The sequence below is a fragment of the Magallana gigas genome, chromosome 10, assembly GCF_963853765.1.
Source record: "Magallana gigas chromosome 10, xbMagGiga1.1, whole genome shotgun sequence".
Classification (NCBI taxonomy): Eukaryota; Metazoa; Mollusca; class Bivalvia; order Ostreida; family Ostreidae; genus Magallana; species Magallana gigas.
Window position 1 is genome coordinate 1,003,701 of NC_088862.1, and position 20,180 is coordinate 1,023,880.

The 20,180-nt window shown below is 38.5% G+C and overlaps 1 non-coding gene across 1 annotated transcript; it reads left to right on the top strand.

The window, feature by feature from the left end:
- The first annotated feature begins 6,925 nt into the window (after positions 1–6,925).
- On the top strand, positions 6,926–8,671 carry LOC117687094 (uncharacterized). Its single transcript, XR_010710191.1, has 3 exons — positions 6,926–7,243; positions 7,678–7,972; positions 8,144–8,671. It is a non-coding gene; the product is annotated as an uncharacterized protein (transcript).
- Positions 8,672–20,180: the final 11,509 nt, after the last annotated feature.

Here is a 20,180-nt window from a genome sequence, read left to right on the forward strand (position 1 = left end):
TGTGTGAAGTAAAAACTTCCAATGTTTCCCCAAAAGAAAGATATGGACCGGACACGAATTTTGCATTTTTTCTGCCAGTGACCTTGACCTTTCCCATAAGACCTTGGGTCAAGGTCATGACACACCCTTAGGTTATAAGCAATCTTTGTGTAAAGTAAGAACTTCCAATGTTTCTCCATAAGAAAGATATGGACCGAACACGAATTTTGCATTTTTTCTGCCCTTGACCTTGCCCGAATGACCTTGGGTCAAGGTCATGACACACCCTTAGGTCATAAGCAATCTTTGTGTGAGGTAAGAACTTCCAATGTTTCTCCATAAGAAAGATATGGACCGGACACGATTGCACGGACAGACTGACGGACAAGGTGATTCCTATATATCCCCCCAAACTTTGTTTGCAGGGGGTATAAAAATAAATTTCCAAGAGCATGAAAACGATTTCTGCTTTTAAAACCAAAGTGCTGTAGGCGATGGCTCGATAAAAAAAAACCTATGTGTATTTTAAATTTTTGAATAAATTACATTCATCCAAATTTGCGCGCCAGGTGACTCTGGTGTCTTATCGGTGGTCGCGTAGACAGAAGTTTTAATTTCATCGCGGCGCTAGGCGCAATCCTACTGGAAGTGGACGGTGCCGAAACTAAAGGCATAATTAGTGTACAGAGGTGCTGTTACCACTGGCCGTAAAGCCGATTTGATTGACAGGTAACTCACTTTCTACAGAAGGGCTGTCATTCACTCTAAATAATCCAATTATGTAATAAAGAAAACAATACAAAGCATGGGCATGGCTAATCCGAGATTCCTCTGACTCATATCTACTCTGACTATACCCTACTTTTAAATCAATCGCAACTTCTCGGGCCTTTCCGGCAAGCTCGGAAAAACACCTCGAATGTATTACCTAGGCGTCCATGACAACCCCACTTTTTGTAAAACTTGAAATAAATAGAACACATTTTACGATCTGTTGAGATGTGAGCTATACTTCATTAAAATAAACGATATACACTAAAATATAACACAAAAGCGACATACAAGACTGTCTAGCCGATACTTATTTTAATGGGAAGCGACTCCATTTTGTATAAAAGTCTAACATCCGGTGCTGTTAATACATTCGAGGTGTTTTTCCGAGCTTGCCGGAAAGGCCCGAGAAGTTGCGATTGACTTTTATATGTGACGTGCAAGAGTTAGAGGAATACCGGATTAGGGCATGGCAATTATACCTACATGTACATGTATTTTTTAGTATAAGTATGGCGGCAATCACGTTTAGCCTAACATTAGGAACGATTGGTTTGTTTTTAAAGCTTAAAATTGCCAACAAGATCTCTACAAGTGCATTTAGTATAAGTAAATTGCTCCCTATAATATTAAACGTTTTGTGTAGTATGGTTATGATCCATGTAGCTGCTTGCGCTAATTTAATATGATGTGAAGAAAACTTGGTGAAAAACACTCGTATTGACTGGGGCAATATTGTTGTCCCTAATATACAATATGGTATAACATATAAATACATTACTATTTTTTGCACAGGTTACTTGCCTATGATAGGAACAGAAATGTTCAACCCCCATCCATAGACATCCCAACCTCCGCTGCTGTGCAATGGCCAACCAATGGCATCGCCATATCCTTTCAAAAGTCACACGAGAGCAAATTGAAGGCTATTTTTTAAACAGGTTAGCAGGTGTTTAAACTTGCATTTGCTTGTTTAATGTTATATTACCACAATTTCTATTGATTTCTTCGCCTATTTTAACTGATTTTTTCATTGAACTACATTGTGTACAATTTTATCATACAATATTGAATGAATATAAATATAGAATTGTCCATGTTAACGTGATCTATGAATGTATATAAAAATTTCCAAATACGAGGGTCAATCAAAAAATACGAAGACAATGTGGCTGTCTATCATATATTGTTCATGAAAGTCATACTTAACAGAATAATCTGTGAACCAACACTTATGTTATTGATATGCGAAGTTTTAGTCCATTTGATGAAACAGTATTTTTGTTACCCCTTTTTAAAAACAACATGTTTTGTCACCACGGCGCACGGTTAACGTTCAAAACATGGCTTCAACATTAAACACGCACAGTTTATAGATATACCCCATCTATATATCACGCATACTAGTCTCTTGTGCCTTTCTCCTCACAATTTAAAATTGCACTGAACCACATAACATCTTATTTGCACACATTTGTTCGAGAATCATATGTAAGTTCTTCAAAGTTTTGATTTTCTAACCGTGTTTCTCTTAGTTTACAGTAAGGATAACCCTGAAGTCGGTTGACGTTACTTATTTTTTTACCAAACATTTACAGATATTCTACTCTATTTTGGACTGTTTTATAGTCAAAATACAATTACCACCACCCCCACAAAATTTATTACAGTTAAACACAAACTTGCAAATAATTGTTGACTTTTTTGTTTGCACCATTTAGCATTTTCACAGCTTGTGTCGGCTTTTTTCTGGGTTAAATCCATTTTATTGTACCTCCCGTTGCGCCGTGACGTCCGGCGACGTCGATGTTTTTTGGTCAATTCTAAAGAGGACTATCTGTCTTTAGTTACTAATATTTGTTCGACAAAACAATATATCCCATCATTATTTGGAACATAGAATACCATGACTATACTTAATTTGAGGTTTCAATATTATTTGGTTTTTAGCCCAATTTAAAGAGATATTGCTTTCAACATTATATGGTTTATTGTTGACATAACACAAATTTTGACCGTGCGCCGTGACCTCATTTTTGCAGGATTAGATTCTAAATGATTCTTAGAAATAAAGGAATTTATTAACTTTTTTCTTGCAAATTGTTTGAAACTATTGCTAAATTATGTCTACCAAATTTAGTAATGATATGACGTTGGGTAACATAGCTATGACAAAAGTCTTCGTATTTTTTGATTGACCCTCGTATAATTGGTACAATGAAAAAATTGTCAACTTATGAAGAGTTTAAATATATATTTTTTTTAATTCCATAACATTTATAACTTTATTTTTACTTTTTAAAGGAGATAAGCAGATAAATGGGGATAGTAAGGCCCTACAGAAAGGCCAATCAATGTTGGAAGGGAAGAAGATACTGGCTAGTTCCTTATTAACACAAGACGACATCAACCTCAGCGGCATTGTTGGTGCAGCCATGAAAAAAACAGGTTACATGTTTTGAAATTTGATTTGTATTAACTAGCTTATCTTAAATATCTTTGAATTTCAAATGAATGTTCCCTTTTCATTTAAATATTATTTATTTCTAGGTGTGTTACAATTTTCGACTGAAAATTGAGAAGCTGTCTGGCAGTCCACTGAATTCTGAATGCGAGTGTCCAGCAGGGAAGGGACCTAATGCAACCTGCAAACACATAGCTGCAGTTATGCTTATGCTCGAGTGTTTTTCACAGACAGGGGAGATACAAGTCCAGAAAACTTGTACACAAGACCTCCAAACTTTTCACAAACCCAGATCACATTACAATGGTAAATATTCTATTCACAACTTATAAATGTACATTTACATTTCAAGTATTTTTTGTAGAGTGTCACAGTGTTGAAAATCGAGGTGTTTATGTGACAATAAGTTACAAAGCTGATCAAAGGTTATACCACTACGTCACAATTGTTGAACGCCATAAAGAATGCGACCTAACAAACAAACATCAAAATTCACGAATGTTCAAATGGCTGTTACATTAATTTGAACTTACACTATGAAACAGGAATTTTAAAATTTTACCGACATTTTTAGACAACATTGTTACATTGAAAGTTGAAGAAAAAAATGTAAATATAAGCATTAAATCAGCATTTTATTTTTAAAATGTGGTCTCATAACTGCAACGAAGTCTGCAAACAAATTTTCCTAATGTGCTACCTTGCGTTTTTTAATTTGTATGCATGCGCCATTGCAGTTATGAGACCACATCTTTTAAAAAATGATCATACAATGTTTAAGTACTACACTTAGATGTATTTCATCGCAAGATCTACGTTGTGATAATTAATTAGACATGCGTAGGTTTTTATCTTATTATCATCTTTTTATTTAATAAAATCAATGTTGTGGCCTAAATATTGATGGGATATTTATTTGTTTATGTTCTGGTTGAAGAAATGCATCAAAGAATTTTCAGATTTAAGAGTATATTTTACAAGTGGCAATTTGCTATTACGGAGTTCATGCCTCAATATTTCGAATGTTTTACTCAACCCAATCACTCTCTCGACATGTATTTGATGCCACTATTATGACAATTCTTGGTGTTAATGGGGTAAAATTCTCATAATGTACGGGATCTTGAAATCGCTGTTTAACCGAAGGAATCGGGACTGCTCACCGCTATGGGGAGTGGCGTCCTACCCGCTCTGGGGTGTAAATTCTTTACCCAAGCTCTGAATATAGAACAACGCAGACAAGACTTCGATTTACCACTCTTTTATTAAATATTATTTAACCTTTTATTTTTATAACCAATTTTAACCATTTTACAACTCAATATAATACATAATAATTATAAAATATTGAAAACCTCTGAACAACTAATAATATGATCTTACCTGAATATAGGACAACGCAGACAAGACTTCGGTTTACCACTAATCCAAAAGTCCTATATCCGCCGTCTATATGCCCTAACCTACGTCACCTCAACCTCCATACCCTTATATGTTTATCTCACAACGCGTTCACTTACTCCGACGCGCCGTGGTCAGTTTATATCGTACTTTATATTTAACACTTAACCACTAACTCGGTTCCGTGCTTCTTATCATTTATCAGCAATACAATTTCCCTAATGATGTACACATGACCCCTAGTTCATCTCTTAAGAATTCTCTATCTACTGACAAGCGGAAAATAATCTTATGAATGAATCTGTACAAGTGTTTCTAATCATTGCCGCGGTATATTTAGCCTATATTTACCCACATGTACTTTAAGCAAATTTAATGTAAAATATTATTATGATACCACTCGTCTGTCTCTTACTATTTCCTCACGTTCTAATTGAGATTTACCCTTGAACATTGTGGGCGTGTTTACAAAAACATTTTGATTTGCAAAAAGGTCCTGGACCATGATTCCACGGTCAGCCAAGATACTGTCCCCTGAATCAAACAAAGTATTATCTAAAAGAGTAGAGTCCTCAATAAATTGCCTGTAACTAACAGAGCCCCCATAACAATCTGATACATAGGAAACAACCCCTCTTGGAGTACAACCAACCATGGTTTTAACTGTATTTTTATGTTTATAAGATGACCAAGTAAGACTCTGAACATTGACATCAGAAGGTTTTTGAATAGGCATTTCGGTTGCATCTAAGATAATTCTGGAAGTGGGGAACTTTTGTTAAAAATCTTGAGACATGAAATCATTTACTACTTCTCTAGATGGCCACATTTCAAGTTCTTTCAACTGAAAATAAAGAAAATTCACCCAGGTGTTGAAAATTGTTGAAACTGGGGACTCTGAAATTTCAAACATTAGTGACAGGTCTACGTCTCCTTTAGCACATCTCAATTTAATCAATGTCAGAAAAAGTTGATCAGATGGAGGAAGACTTGAACATTTGTAATTATGTTCATATGCAGCTGGGCCTATAATTTGAAACAACAACATAAACTGTTCATAAGAGTTGAAGCCTGTGTAAAACAAAACAAACCTTGGCTTGTTTATGTAATCTTCTATTGAATGACGACCTAGAGGCTCACACTGGATTTCCACTTCCTTGGATAATGGCTCTCCTTCAGAAGCATAAAGATCATCCTCTGTCTTGGGCAGAGACTCATACTCTATCTCGACGTCCTGCTGTATACCTTGGTCCAAGCGCTATCAGCTGGTGCCTTTTACCTGGACTGCATTATCTGAGCTCTTGGGCTGACAGTGTCGGAGTCAAGACGAAAAGTAAATACTGATAGTACAGCATTTTTCTTCAACCTCCTTTTGTCTCCTATAAAAATGAAGAAGGAAAATAAGGCATTCTGAGATTGGACTCGGTTTCTCTACATTTCAATATCAAGTAGTCTGATGTAGAGTGTAATAAATTTGTTTAATTCTAATGTCTTAATAATCGAACTTCACATTGTTTGTTTTATAAATAATTTTCAGAGTTTGCAACTATTTAATTGATGATTAATAAAGAATAAACATAGACTTTGTACACTAATTCACATAATAGTGTCTCTTTAAAATCACTAGCTTTGAAATGCTGGTAACAAACGACGTCATGTTCACCCATAATCCTTTCTTGCTTGAAGACCGCTTTATTGACACTCTCCATCTCAAACAAAGGTCAGGGTCAGTGGGGAAATTTGTAGCCCCCATACCCAGAACACCCTGGCACACAACAGCGAGTTGGCATTTTCACAATATTTTTAGCATACACAAGTACTAAACGGTAGTAAATACGTTTTCTCCAGGCGCTTGACAAATTAAAGCGTCTACGCGATCTACCGATAGTACACCAGCGCCACTCGGCGGTTAGTGTCACGAATATTCCTTATTCCATCTTCCTCTGTGACATCATCCCTTGTAGATTTCGCGAGTGCTTCGTGCCACATGTCGACCAGACGAATCAACGAACAGACTAACGACGGAAATATCAAAGTTAGAATCCACTTGTCTATTAATTAATCCGTCAAGGAGCAATAAGTTACAGTTATTGAACAATTATTTTGGGTATCACGAGATATTCTGATGGGTGGTGACGAGTTCGCGTCAGCGAACGAGTTCACACCCATCAGAATATCACGTGATACCCAAAATATAATTGTTCAATAAGGAACTTGTATCATGTCAATCATTGGTCACTTGACCCATTGTTTAAGCTCCACCCAAATTAGCACGGACTGAATTCGCGCCTCTTTCATATTAATTGCGCGATGCAGGATGAAATGGACGTTGGCGATTTTTCTGCGTTCGATGTTTTCCAGGCGGACATCGATGACCTTACTTTGTCTCAAGTCTGCGAACAAATGGAAAAAGAAAACGCCGTTTTTGAAGGATTTGACAAATTGACTATGTCACAGGCAATGCAGGCATACGGATTTAGCCCTCATGCTGATCCGCTGGACCACATGGATTTTTGTTCCTATGAGCAAACAGATTTCGGTTCAAGTATGGTCAATTTCGACGTGAATTTACCCGAGTTGAGTGATGCCGATGTTTTGTTGGAACCTGAAATAAAACCGACTGCCAGCGTATATCTGCTACGGAAAATACCCGTTTTGTTGCACCATTATCTGAAACGGACGTTAAAAATTTGATAGATTCTCAAGAAAAACACGACTTAGGCGCTCTGTGTGTTTGAGTGTTGGCGTGCACACAGAAACAGTTATGGCGAATCTGTGAAGGAATTGCATGACATGAACACCGAAGAAATGAATTACTATCTAGGGCGTTTTATTGCTGAAGCCAGAAAACAGGATGGACAACCGTACCCTCCACGCTCACTCTATCTCATTTCCTGTGGGCTTTTACGACACCTGAGAGACAAGAAGGTTTATGATAAAATCTTTCTCTGCACAAAAACATTGGAGTTTTCCGAATTCCGAAAAATACTCGACGCAAGGATGAAGGAGCTGCTACAAATGGGATTCGGCACAAAGGTAATATTACAAATTGTTTATTGAAGGTCAAGCAGGCGCAGGCAGTTCTACCTGAAGACGAAAAAGTGCTTTGGGAGAAGGGTGTCTTTGGAAATTCCAATGTTGAGGCATTGCAGAGTACGGTGTTCTTCTATGCGTGCAAGTTATTTGCTTTGAGGGGCCACGACGAGCATCACCAGTTAAAATGTGATCAGTTTGCAATTGGAGAAGATCAAGGAGGGAAGTATGTTAAATTTTTCGGACGTAGCAATAAAACATACAAAGGTGGCCTCAAGGATCTGGAGATTTCCAACAAAAAAATCCGTTATTATTGCCAGAATGGTAAGATTTCTCTCTCTCTCTCTCTCTCTCTCTCTCTCTCTCTCTCTCTCTCTCCTACTCTTTTTCTCATCATTTATACTGCTTTGTGTTATAAATTTTAGATGTATGATTTTTAAATGTACATTCATGCGCGGATCTAGGAGGAGGTGGTGGCAGACACGATCTTTCTAGTGGATCGGAATGTTGCAGATTTATTTAAACGGTACATTGAAGCACTGGAGGGACGAGGTGCATTTTACAGACGACCTCTCAATGGCTATCCTATTCGTTATGGTGAACAACCAATAGGTATCAACAAGCTGAAAAACTTTATGAAGATCATTTGTGAGCGTGGTGGTCTGAAGGGTAATTATACAAATCACAGCGGAAAACGAAGTTGTGCGACACAACTTTACATGGCTGGTGTCGATGAACAGGAAATCATGGCAAGAACTGAGCACAGGTCTGAAAAGAGCGTGCGTAAATACAGAGATCCAACAGAAAGTAGCATCTGTCCTAGATCCGCCTCCCACAACTTGCTCACTGAAGCGTGATCGAGCCTTTGATGATGGAGAAAACTGCATTGGCACATGCAACTCCAAGAAAATGAAAGTTGAAGTATCTGATGAATTGCCGAAAACCAGTTATTCGAGTGTATTAAAAGAGTTATCTCAAAACCGTCCGATTTTTAACAATTGCAACATCTCTTTCAACTGCTAAACCTTAGGAGGTGCTGTGTTAAATGTTTTTTGTTTGTTCGATATTTTGTGTAAACCGACCAATTTTCAGCGATCGCACTGAATCTAATGAGTTGAGCACAGTGTGAACTTTTTTTGTTCTTTTGTTTCTTTTTTTTTGCATTTAATCTATGGCAATGACCATTAATTTGCCGTTTTGTTTATATAAGCGACCAATAAAAACATAGTTGGACACATGCTTGTTGAATGATTTCGTGCAAGTTTAAAAAGTAATTGTCAGTTTTGGAAATAATTTTAATAGCGTGGCTGTGGATTCATGTATATTTTGGAAGTTATTGTACATGCAATAACTTCCTAAAATTGCACGATAACGCATGCCGTTAGCTCCGCCTCTGTAAGGGTATTAAGAATTAATGAACAGAGGTTTTCAAAGGTAAAACACCGCAACCGTGATACAATATGTTTTACGGTGCGACCGTTGGGGCGAGCGCAACAGGTGATCAAAAATGAATTCTGATAAATCAAGAAAAATAAAAGTAGTGACGTAAAGTAAATGAATTTGAAAAATAAAATAAATATACCTTTTTTTCCAGTAAATTTTCATTATTCATAATTCATAAGATTTTTTATTCCATTTATATACCAATCTGATTAAAATCTGATCTTTGTAACGTTCCGAAATTCTGATAGTCGCTGAACAAAGTGTAGCGACATCAGAATTTGTCGGAGCGGATCAAAGATCTGATTTTAATCAGATTGTTTATATACTGGTCGCACGCCAGTATAGAATTTATCTCAAATAAAATGTTGTTAAATAATAAAGATTTTAACATAATGTACATTGCAGTTTATTTCCTCTTTTCTTGCAGCAGACATTTTTCTTAAACTTACAAATAAAAATTGACTTATCACAGATTTCCCCCTCCCCCGTTTAAAAAAAAATCAAATTAACGTATAAAAAAAATTTGTTGATCACATAAGGAAAATGGATCCTCCGGGAGCATGTAATACCGTAAATAGTAGTGAAAATAAAGACACTTTTGAGCAGCTAAAGAGCTAAAGACATACCACGCACTCCCCATTCCTCACCCCGATTAGAATTTTCCTGATTTTGAGAATTTTATTTTTCTTTTTGCTTGTGAAGTTTTTTGAATGATGTTGCCACGCCCCATTTAAAAAAAAACGTTCCTGGAAATTACCGTAAATATAGTGAAAAAAAAATAAATGTGAGCATTCATCCGAATGAGAGCAAGTTACAGCTGTTTCCTATCTCTGAAGAAATGTCCCGATTCGTTAGCTCTGCAAGATTTTGAGAAGATTTTGGTATTTATATTTCAGCAGATTTACAATAACTACTTAGAGTAGTTTCCCCTTATTGTGACGTCAAAGTTCACGTCGGTCAAGTGTAGTCTGTCTCTTTGAAAATACACTACAAAAAAAATACGCGAAAAATACCGTTATGTTTACTTAAAAAGCATGATGTTCTGGAAATTACACAATTTATCTGTTTCTCAAAAGTTTTACTTTGATTCTCGCGAGATGGTATCCAGTCTAGTGAGATCGGCCGACATTGAGGAATTGCATTGTGGGTCGAAATTTCTGTCGGATCAATGTGCAAGAAATCCATTGTGACGTCACTCGAAAGGACGATAACTCCGTTAGTCTTAAAAGTAATGGAAATTGGCGTTGTGTTATTTACAATGCATGTACATTGTCACTTACCTTGTTCTCGTGAGAGTGTGAAATGGGAAACCATTATTACAGGGAACTACTGGGACGATTAAAACAAGGCACTACTGGTCCGATTTACTGACGTCAAAAAATCCGTTGAATGAATGTGAAAATAGTCCGAATTTTCTATTCACACACGCCTTGCCGGTAGAGCTCGCTTCGCGCCGGCGCATAACTTGCATGTGAATAAAAATATATATATTGAAACAAACGTGTCGCTCGACCATCAAAAATAATAAGGTATTAAAAATCTGGGTATTGTAGGTGCTGGCACGTTTTCGCCCGATATCTGCCATTATTGGTTGAATGCTAGGGGTTTGTTTTATTATTATTATTTCGCAAGGCTTTCTCCGTCTCTCTTATCATTGATTTAGATTTGTTTTAACAAAAGGTATAATATGTGGATTACCTGTGACAATTCTTCGACAGTTGTTGAATGACACTGAATTTTAATTATGGTTATGCTACCCCCACCTCTCCCATTGAAAACGATAGTGCATGTCTGTGTATTTAGTCTAAGACATTTTTACTTCTGATAATTATACGGTGAAATAAGTTCTGAATAGCTATTAAATAGTCCCGAAGTCGCTTCTTTCTCTCGCTAATGATAATGATTATGGTTATCTCATATTTAAATCTCTTATGTGTTTTTTTGATTTTAGAGCTGCATTCGACAAAGTGTGGAGAGTAGGATTATAGAAAACAAACTAAATTAAAGGGAAGTGTTTAAGGGTTGTTAATGGTTTTAGATCAAGAATATTTTATAATAATGATTTTTCCGAATACTTCCCTCGTCAGAATGGTGTCCGTCAAGGAGAAAACTTATCTCCGTTTCTTTTGGCATGATATCTTAACGATCTAAAAGATATTTTATCACACGAAAATGTCACAGGACTGAAAAGCCTGCCTGAAGAAATTGAACAGGCTCTTTCAACAGTACTAGGAAATATGTAGTGGGGAGAGCTACCACAGCTTTGTACGCAATAATTAAAAAGTCGAGAGAATTAATTCTATCGATTGATTGTCAACGTGATATGTTCGATATAATGATTGTGCCAATTTCACTGCATGGTTCTGAATTGTGGGTTTTTGAAAATTTGTGTATCCTTGAAAAATTGCATCTTAAAATTTGTAAACTTGTACTTAGTCTTAAGACGTCCATACCAAGTTTTATAATCTATGGTGAACTTGCCAGATATTCATTTTGTGTGAAAGTGAAAATAAGAATGTTGAATTTTTTGATAAGAATGTTGAAAGGTAAAGAATCAAAATTGTCATATATACTGTATAATTTTTTACATAACCTTACACAACACAACAATTATAATTTCAAATGGGTTGAATTTATACAAAATATTTTACATGAAGTTATGTCTGGTTGACGCATAATGTAGAGAATAAAAATTGGAATTTAAATGTTTTTAACGAAACTTTGATTGATCGATTTCAACAAAAATAGGTCGCTGATTGTAACGTATCTAGTAAAGGATTGATCTATAAATCGTTAACAAATAATATTTTTGTACCTAGAAATTACATAAACTCTGTTGATTATATGAATTACAGTACCACATTTCTAGATTTAGAACAAGCAATCATAAACTGCCAATTTGAGACAGGCAGATAAAACAATATACCTAGAAATCAACGATTTTGTAATTTATGTAAAAATAACATTTGCGATTAATACCACTATACCATGACCTGTCCAGATTTGAAAAAAATTTGAAAAGCCTATTTACCATCAATGTATTTAAGAGGACTAAATGCTTTCAAATTTTTAAAAATTATTTTCATGTACAAAATTAGCTTTTTTTAATAACCTATGTGAATTTATCAATACATGTATTGTAACTAAGAGGGTCAACTCTCCAGGTTGATGTGTACAGTATACACTCTTGCTTTTGGTATGATATTGTCTGTATTGTATATTTTCTCTATGTTGTTTTATACACTATGAGAATAAATACAATGAAATGAAATTGGGACAAGGTTAATTCATAACTTGTCTTTTGACCATATTCAGTTGAACGCCTTTATAACAGGGAAAATCATCTTCACCTTCACGGTCCCAGCCCTCGGGCCTCATTGATTAAATTTAAAAATGTTATTAACACGAATACGAATGATAGGGTTCTATCATTTTTCCTTTTAATTGCGATACATGTATTTGGAGTTATTAATTTGATATTTGAAATTATTTTACACAGTCAATAACGAAGACAAGGTAAGCTGATGGGAGCTGGATTCGACTCCGGGTTTGGTTTGTGAAATAGTGTGTTTTTGTTTGATCCGGCGAAGACCATGCTTGTTTTTACGTCTAAGAAGTATTCATTATTTGGTGTTTGTGTCCCCAAAGAGAAATTGCTGTCTATTTCTGTGGTAATTTGTCATATATTCAATTTAAATCTATGATGCTTACATATTTTCAACTATGCCCGAGAATGTTTTTAATGATCTGAAATCTTGTTAAAGTTTGCACATTTATTTTCTTTCAGATTATGCTTTATGTTTTTCAATGATGAAAACAGTGGTGGGAAAATGGTGACCCTTATGATAATTCGTTACAATGGAAATAAGTATAAAAGTTTGAAAACCACTTACTTTCCCTAAGTTCTAGTTTGTTAACATCTTCCAGCTTTTGTGCAGGTTCATCTCTTTCCGGTGAAACACCCCATGCCCATGGTTCTTCCATTGTAGAATGTCTTGATTCACATTGTGCAGTGACTTCTTTGTAGAATTTTAGCTTTTCTTAAATATTTAAGGTGTGCCATTAGCGTAATCACTTGTCGTTTCGTATTATTCCTCCCGAAAACGAAGTTTGGGGGGTATATAGGAATTACCTTATCTATCTTTCCGTTTGTCTGTGCAAAATTTGTGTCCGGTTCATATCTTTCTAATTGAGAAACATTGGAAGTTCTTACTTCACACAAATATTGCATATGACCTGAGGGTGTGTCATGACTTTGACCCAAGGTTATTTGGTCAAGGTTACTGGCAGGAAAAGTGCAAAATTTGTGTCCGGTCCATATTTTTTATGGAGAAACATTAGAAGTTCCTTTTTCACACAAAGATTGCTTATGAACTAAGGATGTGTCATGACCTTGACCCAAGGTCGTTTGGGCAAGTTTAAGGTCATTGTTTATAAAAATGCTTAATTCCTGTCTGTACGTATCATGTCTTGCATTAATGGAAATGATTAGAAGGTAAAGTTATGATGTTTTTCTTAGCTGGGAGTATCATTTGTGAGCTTCCTCAAAGTACCTCTAGTTCAAAATTGTAGGTCGATCTAGCGCTGTCATGTGAGTTGAACTTTGTATTTATATGTTAATATATGTACATTTTAATTCCACCCTCGGTGAGAGAGTTCTGTGAACAGATAGATTGGCCAATAAATACATTTTCGATCACAGAAGCCTTACACAGACATTTAATCAGTTTATTATTTGCCTACTGTGATATCGATGCGATTGTGGTCCAGTCTCTAGGTGTAAGAATGAGACCAGAAGCCATTCTCTAACTGGACAGTCCGCTGTCTCCAAGAAAATGGCATTTTTAAGCAGCATCCGTTGTACAAACAGCTGAAATAGACTGCAATCCCGCAAAACCCTGACACCATGTGTCTATTTGGGCCATATGGCCACCAAGTCTAAAATCCTGTGACATTTGCACATTATTTATTTAATAATTCGTCTAATTAAACTTATTCATTTCATGTTTGCATAGAGCGATGATGCGAACATGGGTGTCAACAATTGCCCCAGGTTTCCCCTGAATAAGCTTCAAATGGATTTCGGTAGTTACCATTCTTGTGGTAGTGTCCATGTACTAGTGTCAATATATTTTCGATGCAGAGCAGTTTAGCCGCTTCGTTTTGAAAGGCTCGGTGCGCGCTTTAAAAAGGGCAGTTACCACAGGCCGCCCCGAAAAGATGCCGCTCGGAGTAACACGGATTCACGTGCCCGATCTTATCATATAGGAAGTTTTGGGAACAGGTGACCCGCGGACCGCCCGGCAGCTCCTGCGGACGTCCGCTCTTATATGGGGCCTGTCCCTTAGGTGTTGCATCCTTCCTCCGGTGCGAGCGCAGAGTGCAACCGTCGGTGTCCGATTACCGCAGTGGCTCTGTGGTAAAAACTAGGCCGGCCCGGCTACTAAACACGGCCCGGTCCGCGAACGCAGAGCGGTTAATCAGTGGACATCGCAGGCTGCTCCCGTGTAAGGGAAAAAGTGCCGCGCTCTTACGCGGGTAAATGGCGGGAGTAACTATGACTCTCTTTAGCAAAGAATAGATACCTCGACGACTGGTGCTTAAGTCTAGTAGCTTGTTATGAACGTGTCATCTCAAGTGAAGCTAAACTCTGTTCACACAGCAGCGAAATTCGAAAGCAATATGTAAACGAATCCAAAGCGACTCTTGACTGCGAAGCCTAGTATTAAGACTAGGCAAAAGGGTTGTCCGCGGACTTCCCGGCGCTGCGACTCTATCCAATGGGTCTGGCGGGCCAAGTGGCACCAGACAGGATCTCCTGGTGTTCTACCGGAGAGATCAATGTCCACGGCTTTGGACACTTTATATACCACCGATCATGGCATGACTCCCGACAGTAGTGGTTGAACCGCAATACTTCTTTGTCGATGGCTTCCGAGTCAATGTCTCGAGGTTGGTCTCGGCCAGCACATCCGACACAAACACCCATTTCTGGCAAACGAACGACGCATCCAGGCGGCGAAAGCTGACATCGAGCGAAAACGAGCAGCTCGAGCCAGCTCTAAACCCATCGCCGCGTTCGCTTCTGCTGTACACGGCGGCAGAAGATGGACTGATGAAGAGAAAAGCCTGCTCCTTGAGTTAGAGAGCAAATTCAAGGGTGTCAAATTCATAAATAATGCAGAAAGCAGATAAAAGGCGCGCCCTGGCGGCGGCTGCCCAACGAGCTAGATCGCCCGTGAAAGAGAAATCTATCACGGAGCAAACAGCGACACCGAATCAAGGTTCGCAACAGGGCCCCAGTCACGAGGATTGGATGGCCGCAATCAATCTAGAGGGCTGTTCGCCTGTCGGAGAGAGCGCTGAAGTACTCTTGCGACTTGTGGAGGGGGAGGCCGATATGTACAGAAAGCATCAGCAACTATATCGTAAAGATAAGAAGGCGCTGACAGCTCTGTTACTTGATGGAAAAGAGACGGGCAGTAAATCTGAACTGGACCCCACTCTAGTAGAGGCCACCTATATGGATCGGTTCGGGGGAGTTTCACAGGATGTGGATTTAAGTTCGTATCCACCAGCTGAACAAGTTGACCCTCTCGCATTGCTGAAACCCTTCACCACGGATGAAATCCGTGCGGCATTCAAACGAGCCAAGAAGGAATCGGCAGCTGGGTCGGACGAAATCGAGCTGAAGACTGTAATGGCAAAAGACCCCAAGGGCCAAATTCTGGTTAATCTATTTAACTTGTTTTTGTACAGAAAGAAGGTCCCAGAGATCTTCAAGGGGAATAGGAGCATTCTGCTACCCAAAGGTAACGAGGGCCTGGAGGACATCAACAACTGGCGGCCCCTGACAATTTCGTCGTCCGTGCTACGACTATACACCAGCCTGTTGGCAAGGCGAGTGTAAGATAGTTGTGCCCTAAACCCATGACAGAGGGGTTTTATAGCCGCAAGCGGGTGCTCCGAAAACTCCTTCTTACTAAGCGAGATGATAAACCACGCCAAGAAGGAGAGACGACAGCTCTGTGTAACGTTCCAGCACAGGATGAATCTCTGCCATTCAGTCAATTGAAAGGTGACTGAAAGGTAACCAAAATGTGATTGAATGGCATATGTGTGCCATTCAGTCACCTTTCCAGACTATTCAGTTATCATTAAGTTGACTGAATGGCAGAGATTCACCCTGTTCAGGACCTCGCTAAGGCCTTCAACACGGTGTCGCATAAGCACTTTATTGCTGGGCTGAGGCGATTTGGGTCTCCAGAACACTTCATAGACATCGTTGCTGATCTTTACAATAGGGCCTCGACGGTGTTTCAAACTGACGCTGGGCAGACGGGAGAAATTCCGATGACCCGAATAGTCAATCAAGGAGATCCTCTGTCACCACTGCTATTCAAAATAGCGATGGATCCCTTGTTAGGCCAAAAAAAAATATGTGTGTTTCCGGTTTCCCGACCGACCCTATTTTTTATGCGCCGACCCTAACACTTTTTATTCCAAATCCTGATTACCAACCGTAATTGGTTTAAAAAATAGTCTTTACAAATCAGAGTTCTAAAAACGCTTGTAACAATTCAATAGAAAACACCACTTATCAAAGCGTTTTAAAGATTTCTAAGTGCAGATTGACAGCATTAATGAAAGTTATCTTTGGTTATTTTAGCTAAATTATCAATGCAATAGTTTCATAGGGCAGTGATGTGTTATAAATTAATATAAAGATGTACAAGAAAAAAGCAGAGGCAAAGTTTTTTTTAATTTTATTTCTGGGTGTGGAGACTGCAGACATCGTAAGTTTTTGAATAGGCCCAACAATCATTTACATTATAAATATGATTTAAAAATGCTGCAGTTCCATTGCAAATGAAATTTTTAAAATTAGTCTTAAACCATTAACTAGGTATTCATTTTTTTTTTTAAATAATTGAAAAGATTTAATTCTAAGGCTCTCGTCTGATCAACCAGAATTTCCTCTGTTTCTGAATTCAACACTTACAGTTACGATATTAATGTTTACTGTTATGTCAGTTGACCAGGAAAATAGAACTAATAATTAATATATTTGTGGTAATGAGTATTATACTCTGTTAATTTATAGTGGCTGTCATATGTATATTTCCTATTTACAGGAAAATAAAATCTTCGTATACATTCCAAATTAACCTTAGATTTAAGAAAGCTTTAATTTTGTAACAGTTGTCACTATTCACGATTGCTCCACCTGTAAAATACATTTTCTTATTGTATAGAAAAATCATATGCTAGGAAAGGGGAAAACTTAAAAGCTCATTTAAAAAAAAAAGCCGACCTACCTACCCTATTTTAAAATCTGATGAAAAAGGAAACACATATTTTTTTGGCCTTAGAGGTCATTGGTAGACAGAACAATGGCTATAAGTTTGGGCCCGAAGAGAGTGAACGTATTGAGTCACTGTGCTACGCAAATGACAACGCTCTGATGACTGAAAGTCCCGACGAAATGAATGTAAACCTAGCATTGGTAGAAAAGTTTTGTTGCGAGACAGGAATGAGGCTAAACATCAAAAAGTCTGCAACCTTTTGCATCACTCCATGTGGGAGTAGAAGCTACACAGTGAACAGCACAAAAACCAAGGTAGCTATAAAGGGTGAAACAGTCCCTGTCATCCACCCGGATGGCTGCATAAAGTACCTTGGTTCAAAGATGAGTCCATGGGTGGCGAAAATCCGCATGGACATATTTGCTCAGCTGGAGGGGATGGTTGAAAGTATCAGGAGTGCCCATTTGAAACCGAGGCAAAAGTTGGTTCTTCTGAATCACTACGCCTTGGTGAGATTAACGTACGCCCTTACGCAGGATGCCTACCCGAAGGCTGTGGTGGAAAAGCTAGATTTGATAATTCGAGCGGCAATCAGAGGGTGGGCTAAACAACCGGACTGTTCTCCCAACACTCTCTTCTACTTGAGCAGAGGAGAAGGAGGTATTTGGTTTCCGGAGTTCAGCAAAAGTGTACCTGCGCAACGCATTAACATGCTTCGCGGTATATGTCGGTCTAGTGATTCCAAGATCCGGCGAATGACGGAAGTCATGCAGACCCAGGTCTTGGTCGAAAACATGGCCGAAAAAGCTGGACTTAAGATTCCTGATGCCACCAAAGGGAAGGTACGGTGGAGAAAGCTTGTTGGTAAAGCTACACAGAAGCTCAAGATCGGCAAGGCAGCTAAGACCTTCCGACATTCGGTGAGCAACACCTGGATGAATCCGCACGGCAGTTACTTCAATGAGGCTGACTACATCACAGGGGTGAGTTTGAGAGCCGATACGTACCCGTGCAAAGCTACATTGGCCCGCACTAAAGCAGTTGGCGACGTCAGCTGCCGGCATTGTCATCAAACGGTTGAGACAATGGGGACACATCTCGGGTGCCTGCCCGAAAGTCAAAGACTACAGAATTCGTCGGCACAATACTATAGTCAACTGTGTGGCGGAAAAGTGCAAGGATGAGTGCTGGACGGTCTGCTTTGAGCCCAAAATAGTCGACTTCCAGAGCAAAACGTGGAAACCAGACCTTATCTTGGTCAAGGACAACCAGGCGGTCGTGCTAGACCCCACAGTGGTATGGGAGGCAGGCCTATCACTACAAAAAGCCAATCTAGTAAAGTATTGCAAATATGCTCATATAGGCCAAGAAATCAGGAAAATGTTTAACGTAATGGATGTGGAAGTGCTAGGTCTCGCGATCGGTGCGCGAAGGGGCTGGTGTGAGCATTGAGGACAAAGGCTATATGAGCCACCTCTGCCGACTAGCACTAAAGGGCACCATGAACATGGCATGACTATTCATGGATGGATAGTCGCAGTGCAAGGGGAGAAGTGGGTTCCAGCCACCCTGTACTTCGGTCCAGCCTAACCCCGCACTGTGTGCGGTGTAAATATGTTTTATGTTTACATTGCTTTTTATACTGACAGAGGTTTTTATGCACGGATTTTAAAACTACCTGGGTGGCAATTTAGCGACACGTCTGCTGGCAAGACGCGCCTGTTGGTAAGGCTGACCTGTTGGTAGGGTCGTCGCTTTTGACTTTTTAATTGCCCCATGGCTGGCCTAGTTGGACAACGTAGAACGCCAATAACAGCTGGGTGATCGGGTTTCCATGTCGGTCGTTGATGCCCACGTCGGGTTAAACATGAAATGAAAAGGTTTCGAACTAGTAAAGAAAACGGTCTTCGCCTTTCTATACCTAAGGTATTCGATGTATAACAGCCACATTTTGTACCAAATAAATGAATGGTCCGACATTCTTAATCATGATATTATATTAAAGTTGTTATCAAATAAAAAGACTCCGCCAAAGGAATTTTCGATATTTTAATTTAATTTTAACTAATTACACCTTGAATTTTGCATTGAAGTCTATGGGCAACATATGTTTTATTAAGATATTGTAATTTAAAATTTTCCTTTTTCCATCAAGGGGAGATAACTCTTTAAAAAATCTTAAGATGCAAAATGACCGGCTTCTTACATGTTGTCTGTCATGTGAATTTGTTTTATTTCAATTTCATAGTTATCTGGTAATACATATTTAACTATTTTAAAATTATTCAAAAGTGTTTAATATCCCTCCATTTTACATTGATTACCTTAATATACTAAATACTTAAGCAAGAATTGATACCTCGACGATCTGTGATTAAGCCTAGTAGTTTGTTATGAACATGTTACCTCAATTGAAGCCATACCCTATTCACCTGGCAGCACACATGGAAATCAATTAATCAATGCATCAAATGCGATTTCTGACTGCAAAGCCTAGTATTAATACTTATTTAGGCAAAAGGGTTGTCCGCGGACTTCCCGGTGCTGCGACAATATCCAGTGGGTCTGGTGGGCCAAGCGGCACCGACACGATTCTCTGATGTTCTATCAGAGAGATCATCAGTGTTCTCGGCTTTAGACACTTTATACACCACCGATCATGGCATGGTCGAGTGTTAACGGGCAGCTCTCGACTAAAGTGGTTGAACGGCAATACTTCTTTGTCAATGGCTTCCGAGTCAATGTTTTATGGTTGGGTTCGTCTTTGTGTTGTGACCTAACAG